At 42.0% G+C, this 11,110-nt stretch overlaps 1 protein-coding gene across 1 annotated transcript in view; it reads right to left on the reverse strand.

Annotated features, from left to right (window-relative positions):
• The window catches only part of RALGAPA2 (Ral GTPase activating protein catalytic subunit alpha 2), a 284,753-nt gene that overhangs the window by 75,925 nt on the left and 197,718 nt on the right, over positions 1-11,110 (reverse strand). The window lies entirely within an intron of this gene.

Here is an 11,110-nt window from a genome sequence, read left to right on the forward strand (position 1 = left end):
TTGCGAACTCTTTGGCTAAACTTCTCATGACAGATTGTCACCAAGTTCTTTTCCTTCTCGCGTTGCCATTCACGGGAGTGGCATTGTTCTTTCTAAGCATCTCCACTGTGTGGATTATACACAGCCGGGCCTCACTGTACGCCCCTAGCCTGGGAACCTTCTGAAACCAGTTTTGGAACTGGCAATATTTTTGCATGAATCCCGATGCATGTTAACTCTTAAAGGAAATGACAACTGTGCCCGCAAGGTCCTTCTCCTTCTTGAACCTTCCTTCCCTCTGCTTCCGAGACACTGCATTATCCACATTTCCTTCTACTTCTTTAATAGAGACTCGGCTTTCCTTCATGCCTGGGCCACCCACAAGGTTTTACTGCCTGTCTTTTTTGCATTTCTTTTTTCTCTCTCTCACTGTTTGTTTGTTTTCTTATTAGAATTTCATCTAATCCATTCACTACTATGGAGATTGGCAGCTCCATGTGGTCAAGGACTGGGTCTTCCTTATAACTCTTGTATTTATTCCTATCACTTGCTTATTCATTTATTCAAAAATATTTATTATGTGACAGACACTGTTTTATTGACTGGGGACAGAGCAGCAAATAACAAAAAAAATTCCTGATTTCACTGAGCTTAGAATTTATTGGAGGTTTCAGAGAATAAACAGTTTAAATACATAAAATATGTAATATGTCAGGTAGTAAAGTGCTAAGGTGAAAAAGAAAGCAGGGAAGAGCAAGAGGGCTCTTTCTCGGCGGGGCGGGGGGGGGTCCTCCAGTTAGAGGTCGTACAGCCGGGGGTGCTGCAAGCAGAGGACTGGACAGAGGGAGGGGTGACCTCAAGCTTCGAGGACGGCTGACGGGAGAGCATCCTAGGCAGGGCAACAGCAAGTACGATGCCCTGGGTGGGAGCAGAATCTGTATGTTTCAGCAACAGTAAGGAAGCCACGGTGCTGAAGTCGAGTGAGCGAGAGAAAGCATGGAAGGAGATAAAGTCAGATAGGTAACAAGAGGGGCTGTGAGGGGAATTTTATAGATCTGGATTTCCGCTCTGAGTGAGGCAAATGCCTTCTGGAGGGTTTAGGAAGTGAGGGATATGATCTAACCTGCGTTTTTTTTGTTTTTTTTTTTTTTGTCGTGTTGCACAGCTTGCGAGATCTTAGTTCCCCGACCGGGGATCGAACCCACGCCCTTGCCTGTGAAAGCGTGGAGTCCTAACCACTGGACCACCAGGGAAGTCCCAAACCTGCACTTTAAAGGTATTGCTCTGGCTGCTATGTTGGGAAAACTGCAAAGAGTGAGCATTATGGAAACCAGTTAGGGAACTACTGTGTGATCCAGGCAAGGGGTGATGCTGGCTTGGATGCCAGTGGTAGCAGGGGAAGCGGGGAGGTAGAGCTGAGAGGATTTGCAGAGAATTACTAATGAAGTGGGAGAGAAAAAGAGGCATGGATGATGCCACGGTGTGTGGCCTGACGACCGGAAGGTTGGAGCCACCTTGTCCTGAAAGACTGGCGGGGAGGGCCATGAGCTCAGTGTTAGACGTGCTAAGCTTGAGATGCCTTTTAACTGCCCAGTGGTGATGCTCGAGGGTGGCAGTGGACACATCAAGTGGGAAGCCAAGGGGAAGGCTCAGGCTGCAGATCTGTAAGAGTTATTCACTGACACCTGGTGCTCACAGCCATGAGGCTGGATGTCCAGACAAGATAGGGCACATACAGGGTGGTATGGCCATAGCCCAGGCTAGGTATTCAGATGAGCAAGAAAAGGGGTTCAAGAACTACATCCTGTGGCCCTCCAATGTTCAGAGGTGGGAGACATGAGGAAGAATTATCGAATAACGCTGAGGAGTGGCTGCACGTGGAGGAGGAAAACCTCCAATGAGCAGCACTGACCCTGGTACAAGGCTGGAATGCAAATGAGTAAAATTCATTAATATTTGAAATAATTTAAATAAACTAATAAATGTGGGTCTCCAGCCTAGGTCTTTTGACTCATGTCAAAGACTATTTATCTGTAGAACGCCTTTTCTGTGGTTAGAACTGGGGGCGGGGCTTGGCGTACGACGCAGTGAATGAAAGACTACCTTTGCCCGTAGGAACTCACATGAGGAGCTGACACAAGAAAACTATGCACTAATATCCTTCAACAAAAATGCAAGAACCCTTTACAAATTTTTAGCAAATTAAATCCAGCAATATATAAAAAGGACACTGTATCTTGGCCAAGGGGTACTTTCCATAGAAAAAAACCAAGGTTGGTTCAATATCCATAAATCCATCAATGCAATTTACTACATTAGTAGAATAAAGAAGAAAACCATATGACCTTCTTAATAGAAACACGAAAAGCATAGATAAAATTCAACTCTCATTCATGATAAAAAAAAATAATTCCCAGCAAACTGGGAATACAAGGGGACTTCCTCAATTTGATGAAACCTTTGAGGGAAAAAAAATTATGGCATAATTCATGGTAAAACAATAAATGTTTTCTACCTAAAGACCTGAAAAGGCAAGGATGTCTACCCTCACCCCTTTTAGTCAACATTTTTAAAGGTCCTAGTCATTACAACAAAGAAAAATAAAAGAGAGGAAGAAAAGCGAAAGGAGCATAAAGATTAGAAAGAAGTAATTTTTATTCACAGATAACATGATTATGTCCATGAGAAATCCAAAGGACTTTAACTAGAACTAATAAGTGAACTGTGAAAGATCACTGTATACAATATACCCTCCAAATAATTGTATTTTTGAATGTTAGCAACCAATAATTGGAAAATGACATTTAAAAATACTATGCATAATGGCATCAAAAACGTCAAATACCCAGAAATAAACTTGACAAAAGATATGTAAAACAACTATACTTAAAACTACCAAACACTGCTGAGATAAATTAAAGGCAATCAAAACAAACAGAAAGATGTACAATGTTCATCGATTGGAAGTTTCCATATTATAAAAATGTCAAAAAGTCTTCTGAAACTGAATTATAGATTCAGTACAAAACAAATAAAAATTCCAACAAGCTGCTGTTATAGATATGGACAAGCTGATTTTAAATTTACATGGAAATGAAAATACATAGATTAGCCAAGACAATAATAATAAGACATATTACCTGATTTCAAGAAATACTATAAAACTATAATAATGACTATAATGTAATATTGGAACCAGGATAGACAAATATATCAACAGACCAAAATATGGAGTCCAAGAATAGAATCACACATATATGATAATTGATTTGCAATAAAGGCAACATACCAATTTTATGGGAACGGAAAGTCTGTTTCAATAAAGACAATGAAACAACTGCATAGACATATTGAAAAGTGAACCTTGACCTCTACCTCATACTATAAACAAAACTGAGATGGATTATACGTTGAAATATTAAAGCTAAAACCACAAAGTTTCTAGAAGGAAACATGAAAAATTCTTTGCAACCTTGGGTGAGGCAAGGATTTTTTAGGGTACAAAAGGTACCAACCAGGGACTTCCCTGGTGGTCCGGTGGGTAACACTCTGCGCTCCCAATGCAGGGGGCCCAGGTTCGATGCCTGGTCGGGGAACTAGATCCCACATGCTGCAACTAAGAAGTCCGCAGACCGCAACTAAAAGATCCCACATGGTGCAACTAAGACCCGGCGCAGCCCAAAAAAATTAAAATAAAAAATAAAAGTACCAATCATGAAAGAAAAAAATAAATTGGACAATAAAAATTTTAAAAATTCTGCTCATCATGAAAGTGAAAAGGCAAGCCACACATATTCCACCAAAGTGGATATATCCTAAATGTTCATCAACAAGAGCATGAATCAAAATTTGTGGCATGTTGACTCAATAGAATAGTCCACAGTAATGAAAGGAACAAATCTATAACATCATGGGAATGACCCCAATATAATGCTGAGTGAAAGAAACAGACAAAAGAAGTTCATGCTACATAATACTATTCAAAAACAGGCAGAACTAATCAATGTTGACAGAAAGCAGAATAGTGGCCACTTTTGGGGAGGATTGGTGATTTCTGGGGGTTGGTAATATCCTGTGTTTATATCTGGGTAGTGTTAAATTGTCTACTTTGAGGGGCTTCCCTGGTGGTCCAGTGGTTAAGACTCCATGCTCCCAATGCAGGGGGCGTGGGTGTGATCCCTGGTTGAGGGATCTGTTGAGGTGTGGCCAAAATAAATAAATAAATAAATCGTCTGCTTTGAAGACATTCATCAAGCTGTGCATTTACAACGTGTGCCCTTTTCTTTATGTTACATTTCAAAGAAAATATTTTTTAAAAGACAAGTAAGAACTTAGACGATTTCCAACAACACAACTGACAAACCCATCCTAATGGATACATACAAAATACAGTTGCAGAAGACATATTCTCTACAAGCATGCACAGAATTTTTTTTTTTTTAATTGACCATATTCTAGGCCAAGGATATAGCCCGTGGGGCCTAATTCCAGCCTGGTGCCTTTTTTGAATGGCCTGCAAACTTAAGAATGGTTTTTACTTTTTCAAATGGTTAGAAAAAAATATTTTGTGACATGACATTATATGAAACTCAAAATCAGTCCAAAATACAGTCTTACTGGAACATGGCCACCCCTTCACCTGTGTCTGCTTTCACACAGCAATGGCAGAGCCGAGCAGTTGTGACAGACACTGCATGGGCAACAAACCCTAAAATGTTTACTACCTGGTCCTTTAAAGAAAAAGTTAGCTGGGCCCTGTTCTAGGTCATGGAGCAAGTCTCAAAAAATGTCAAGGGGTTGAACTCATACTACCCGTATTTTGTGCCCAAAGAGCTATTAGTTAAAAATCCACAGCAAAAGGAAAACGAGAACAAATCTCTATGTTTAGAAATGAAGAAATACTTCAAAATAACTCAGGGGTCAAGAAAAATACTGAAATGAATATTTTAAAATGTGTTAAGCTAAATAATAATGAAAATAGTGGATATTATAACTTACATGTTGAAACAGTACTCAGAGGAAATGTGTAGGATTAAATGCTTATATTAGAAAGAATAAAGGCTGCAACTGAATGAGACAGGCATCCATCTCAAGAAGTATTGGACAGCCAAAAGAATAAAAGAAACTCAAAGAGTAAAGGGAAAGAAAAAAAAGGCAAAACTGGGCTTTAATGAAACAGAAACACAATAGAGAGAATAACCAAGATCAAAAGTTGGTTCTTTGAAAAAAGTCTAATACAATTAATTGATACGTCTTTGGCAAGATGAATCAAGAAAAGAAGAAAGTACAAATAAGTAATATTAAAAATAAAAGGGGGACACGACCACAGATGCTTAGAAAATGTGTATAGCTTTTTACGCCTATTCATTTGGAAATTTAGACGAAACTGCTAAATTTCCAGTAACATACAACTTAGCTAATATAGATACAAGATGATATATAAAACCCATAATTCTATAAGCTTTAAAGTAATTGAATCACAGTGAAAAGAAACTATTTTAAAGAGGAAAAGCCATCCCAGAGAGCTTTACTGGAAAATTCTACAAAACCTTTAAAGAACAAATTATTATTTTAGAGACAATTCCAGTGTATAGGAAAAGGGAAACCAAACCCATTCATTTTATTAGGCTAGTGTAATCTTAATAACAAATCAGGAGCCAATCTCACTCATGAACATGCATGCAAAAATCCCAGCAAAATTCTAGCAAACCAATTCCATAATGTGCAAAAAATAATAAAACATCATGACCAAGTTGAGTATATCCCAGGAATATGTGTGGGTTTTCATTAAAAATCAATCTATATACTTAACGACATTAGTAGTAGAAATGAGAAAAGTTAGAGGATCACCTCAACAGATGTTGAAAACAGTGTTTCATAAAATTCAAAATTCATTTATGATAAAAAAAAATTCTTAGCTATCTTGGAATAGACGGGAACTTCCTTAATCTGTTAAAGAATATCTACTAAACCCTACAGAAACCACTAAAACTAAGGGTAAAACATTAAAAGCTTTATGTATGTAAGAGAGAAGAGTGTCCCCTTGATCACATCTATCAACATCTGTGCTGGAGATCCTTGCCAATACAGTAATGCAAGAAATAGAAATAGGAGATTATGAATTAGAAATGAAGAGGCAAAATGGTCATTATTTCAGATGACATGATTATATTCACAGACTCTCCAAAAGAATCTACAGAAAACGCTCCAAATTCGTAAGAGGGTTTATCAAGGTCAATGGACACAGCATAAACAGAAAAATCCTACTGCATTTCTATCTACCAGCAACCAATGATTAGAAAATGAAATGAAGAGATACTATTTACAACTGCATAAAAATATGAAGTCCATAGGAATAGATCTAAAAAGGAAAGTATACAGAAATCTGTAAAACTTCACTGAGAGATGTTCCAGTAGTCTAAATATAATAAATGGAAGGATGTATCTGTTCATGGACTAGAAGACTCAGCATTTGTTATTTCCCATCCCAGACTGATCTGTGGGTTCAACACACTGTATCTGATGAGCTGGTTCTAAAATGTATATGGGAATCAGAGAGGCCAGGAAAAGCTAAGACATTCTTGAGGGAGAACAGGGTAGGGGCTGGCCTCATTTTATAGCAAGTTACACCATAAGCTGTAGGAAGCAAGACAGTGTGGACCCACTGGAGCTGAGTGGAGGGGCCTACATGCAGGAAGATTGTTGAAAACTCATTTCCCATGCTCACTGGGACATACTGCCATGTGAGGGTGGGATACTGACTTATAAGATATGGTATGTCCTTGGAACCAGGGACCGATGCATGGTGGCCTTTCTTCCATAATCAGAATACTCACATCTAGGTATAGCGGGGGAAGGAGAGTGCCTCTGCCTTTACTCCTCCTGACCCGCATGTAAGGTTTTTTTTTGTTTTTTTTTTTTGGCGGTACGCGGGCCTCTCACTGCTGTGGCCTCTCCCGCTGCAGAGCACAGGCTCCGGATGCGCAGGCTCAGCGGCCATGGCTCACGGGCCCAGCCGCTCCAGGGCATGCGGGATCTTCCCGGACCGGGGCACGAACCCGCGTCCCCTGCATCGGCAGGCGGACTCTCAACCACTGCGCCACCAGGGAAGCCCCACATGTAAGTTTTTTCTTTTGCTCCTACAATGCTGGTCTCTGATGTTAGTTTTTAGTATGGAAGGGAGCAGCAACCGTACCAGAAGGCGGCACTGTGGTTCCCCTCAGTTGGAAGGGGAAACTGCCCCTGGTTATCAGGCTCCCCAGATCACTGGACAGCAAGGTAGTACAGGGAGTTCTGGGGTGGCCTGGGTGAGTGGCTCTGCTACACAACGGGGACGGGGAAAAGGGAATCTCCTGCGCACCCCGTCCTGCTCCCACGCCCAACGGGAAATTTAACGGAAGACTACTTCAAGTATTAGTCCTAATCATAACCTCAATTCATCACTTCGTCCCTGTTGAGCATGTATATTCACAACCAGCTAAAGCTTCTCCATGATGACCAAATCCTGGAGATTAATAAGATTTTCCAAGACTGCTGACAAACTAGATTTCCTTTCCAGCTGCAAATTAGGAGATGCATGTGGAGCCCCTCTCACGTGCTCCATATTGAAAGGAATAACAGCCGTGAGAGGAAGCACAAAGGTAGAAAGTACAGCCCCAGTGATTTTCTCCTCATCAGGCCCGGGTCTAGTCCAAGGCACTTTCACAGCCAGGTTCTCTTCAGATCCCGTGAAAGCAGAGAAGACTTGCATCTGCAGAGGAGTTCCTGCTGCAACACTGTGCAGCCTAACAGCACAGGGATGCACCCAGTTGCTGGAGCAAGGACAAGGGCGAATCCTTGGGACACACAAAGTGATTGGAAATCTCCATTTGATTTGTGGGAATTAATCTTTCAAGGACTCAGTCGAGACATTTTGGATAATCAACAACTGAGATCTGTTCCAGTTCCTCATGGATGACCTCTAGCTTCCAGAATTGGAACACGGCCTTGAGATCCAGGCCTGCTGAGCCCCAGGCTGTGCTGGAAGCTATAAATGCAGAGTCTGGGTGGTGTGACTTACCCAGTTTGGTCAGTTATGCCTCCCTTTTTAAAAACTAAAGGCATCTGTTCATAACAAAGATACGGCCACGATTTTTGTGCCCAGCTCTTTGACACTGCTTTTCTCACGTAAGAGGTGGGTGACTTAATCAAAGGTCTAGGATTCCGCACGTATGCCTGTAAAGTGTACACAGTCCTTCATTAATAAGCCTCTGCACACAGGTGTGACAACTAACACTTGTACTCAGAAAGAGATCGACGCTACTGGGATTCAAATTCTGGACTTGGTTTGGCTACCCGGAAACCAAGTTTGCTACACTTGCACCAACTGTGGACGTATCTGGAGCCCAGGGGCAGTGCGGTCTGCTCTACTGCCCTCACAGACTGGCTGAAAGGTTCAAATGCTGTATTAATAAGTGTGGTGCAAACAGTACCGTCCTAAGGAGAGGGAATGTACAAGAATCATATACTTTTGAGATAAGGGTGAAAACTTTCAAAGAAACGTAAGGTATGTTTCTGAGAAGGAGAATGTTTATTTCCAAATATTTTAATCTCTGTATATGTATCAGTGTGTTCTCTAAACGTCAGAAGATAATCTTTGGAAAAAAATGGATAATCAGAGGACTCTCAAATTTTGCCTGAAACTTCTGAAGAGTACACAGAATCTTTCTAGGCTGAAAGGGGCAGGGAGATCAGATTTCATCTGTTTCATAGTTACGTATTTGCCTGCTTTGAGGGCTCTAGGGGAATACAGAGAAATAAGTCATGGCTCTTGCCTACAGGCAGTTTGCACGGAAGATAAAAATATGTATTCAAGAAGGCAAAAAGATGAAGAGAAAAAAAGAGCTTTAGGGTGAGTACCGACATAACGTTCTGTAGCCAGAGAGAGTCCTCTTCTAGCTGAGAGAAGCCTCGGAAACCTTCATGTAGGAGGCGGTCATGACCGTGGGTGTCAGCAGAGACTGGTGGTGGGAGGGGAGGTACACCCCAGGTAAACAGTGTAAGACGGGAAGTAGAAAGGGTGAGGGAGCACTGGCTCTTTTGCTAAGGCAGCTTCCCTACCACGTACGTCAGGAGGTGTTAATCCAGCTGAGCATTAGTTGGTGTTGTGTGAAAAGACGTGCCTAAAAGGTTACAGATAAATAAAGAGCAAGGGTGTCGACAGAACCGGGCAAGGGCCCGCACGCTGCTGCCGAGGGGCTTCCTGGGTAAGTCAGAGGATGGGCACTAAAGGAGGGAAGCCTAGACTGTGGACTTGAGAAGATTGTAGAGCTCTGGAATTGGTGCCTTGGGAAATGCATGGCACATCAGAATCACTGAGAGATGCAGGAAAATACTGAAGAACAGCCGGGGGACCCAGCTGACAGTGGACTCCGTGAACGCCCAGCAGAAATAACCAGCGCGTTTTCACAACTCGTTGCTGCTATATTTACCCACCTGCAGCCTCTCCACCCACCTAATGTCCTGGGAAACCAAATGCAGGCAACACAGAGCCCCAGGTAAATTTTCTACGTTTATGCAGGAGATGAAAACGCCACGATGAAAGCATGCTCTTCAAGTCTGTGCGTGTCGCTAGGAGATACAACCTGGTAGAGGCCACAGAGCTAACCTGGAGATGGTCTTTGCAAACTAAGTGGTCAGGAGCCAAACGCAGGAGTCAGGCAGGGAAGAATGCATGTTTTTATACTTGGAGGGAAAAGCCACATTACAAAAAGATGGGAGTAAAGCAAGGGCCTGTGAAGTGAAGAGTAATGGCGATAATGACCACAATCTCTATGAACAGAACTTTGTGAGCTGGAAAATAATGTTAGAATAAGGGGTCAGGAAGGAAAGACACGGAAGAAAAGAGCTCCTACACATGGGCGACTAGGCGTGCGGAGAGACGCCCACCCCCCCAGAGAAGCCATCTGGTTACCTACCCCAAAGCCAGAACCGCCTCATCACCAATGGGGATGGGGGCCATCCCTGGAGATGTGGTCCTACAAGGCTCACATTGAGGGGCAGGCCTTCACGTCTATCAACCAAGGCACCAGGGCGGAGCAGCCCCACCACCGGGGACACCACGTGCCTTGCCCCAAATCCTGCCTACAAACCGAGGAGAACAGAACCTATTTGGGGGCGTTTCATGAAAATTGCAAACAACACAATTTCTCATGTTTCTGACCAGATCCCCAAAGTCAACCTAAAACAACCAAAAAGTTGTAATGAACAATGAGAGAATCAAGTGCCAGAATGGAAATAACGAAGGGCCAAAATGAGAGGCCAAAGGGAAAGGAGTGATTTCTGGGCGTGGTTAGTCCCAGGGCTGTAGGCACCAGGGATGCTGGCTGCAGAGACAGGCTGACCCTCACAGGGTCATCTGTGCGTGAGTGAGGTCAGAACCGGTGGTTTCTCAGGCCGCTTCTACCGCCTGTGTCTAGGATTCCAGGACCTGCCAGTTTCCCCGTCTGGGAGGCTCACGATCCCACGATATGAACTTCTGAACTGAGAGGGTGTGTTCTGGCCCTGCATTTGTGACTGAGATGCCAAAGTGGGTGACAGATACATCGGTTAAAAAATTGCATTCAAGTATAACAACTTTTCCGTTGGAAAAAAGAAATACGGACTGAAAATTTTATAAAAAGTTAAAATGTGTTAAATTCCAAGCACTTCTCATGTGCTCCATGGTCCAGGGTGGGATGTGGAGGGGGAGGCATGGCTCTGTCCTCCAGACATGCACATATGTGTGTGTGTGTGTATATTTTATATACATTTTACTTCTTTTAGTGTTTGCCCTTGAGTTTGACATATACATTTATAACTAATCCAAGTCCTCTTTCAAATAACACTTACTGCTTCACAGGTAGTGCAAGTACCATATAACAGAATATTTCTAATTCTTCCCTCCCATCCTTATAACACTGCTGTCATTCATTACTTATCCATAAGTTATAATCACTGAATACATTGTTGCTATTATTGTTTGGAACAAAATGTTACATGTTAGATCAATTAAGAATAAGAAAATAAAACATTTCATTTTACCTTCATTTATTCCTTCTCTAAAGCTCTTCCTTTTTTTTTTTTTTTTTTTTTTTTTTTTTTTTTTTTTTGT

The sequence above is a fragment of the Lipotes vexillifer genome, unplaced genomic scaffold, assembly GCF_000442215.2.
Source record: "Lipotes vexillifer unplaced genomic scaffold, Lipotes_vexillifer_v1.1 scaffold365, whole genome shotgun sequence".
NCBI lineage: Eukaryota > Metazoa > Chordata > Mammalia > Artiodactyla > Lipotidae > Lipotes > Lipotes vexillifer.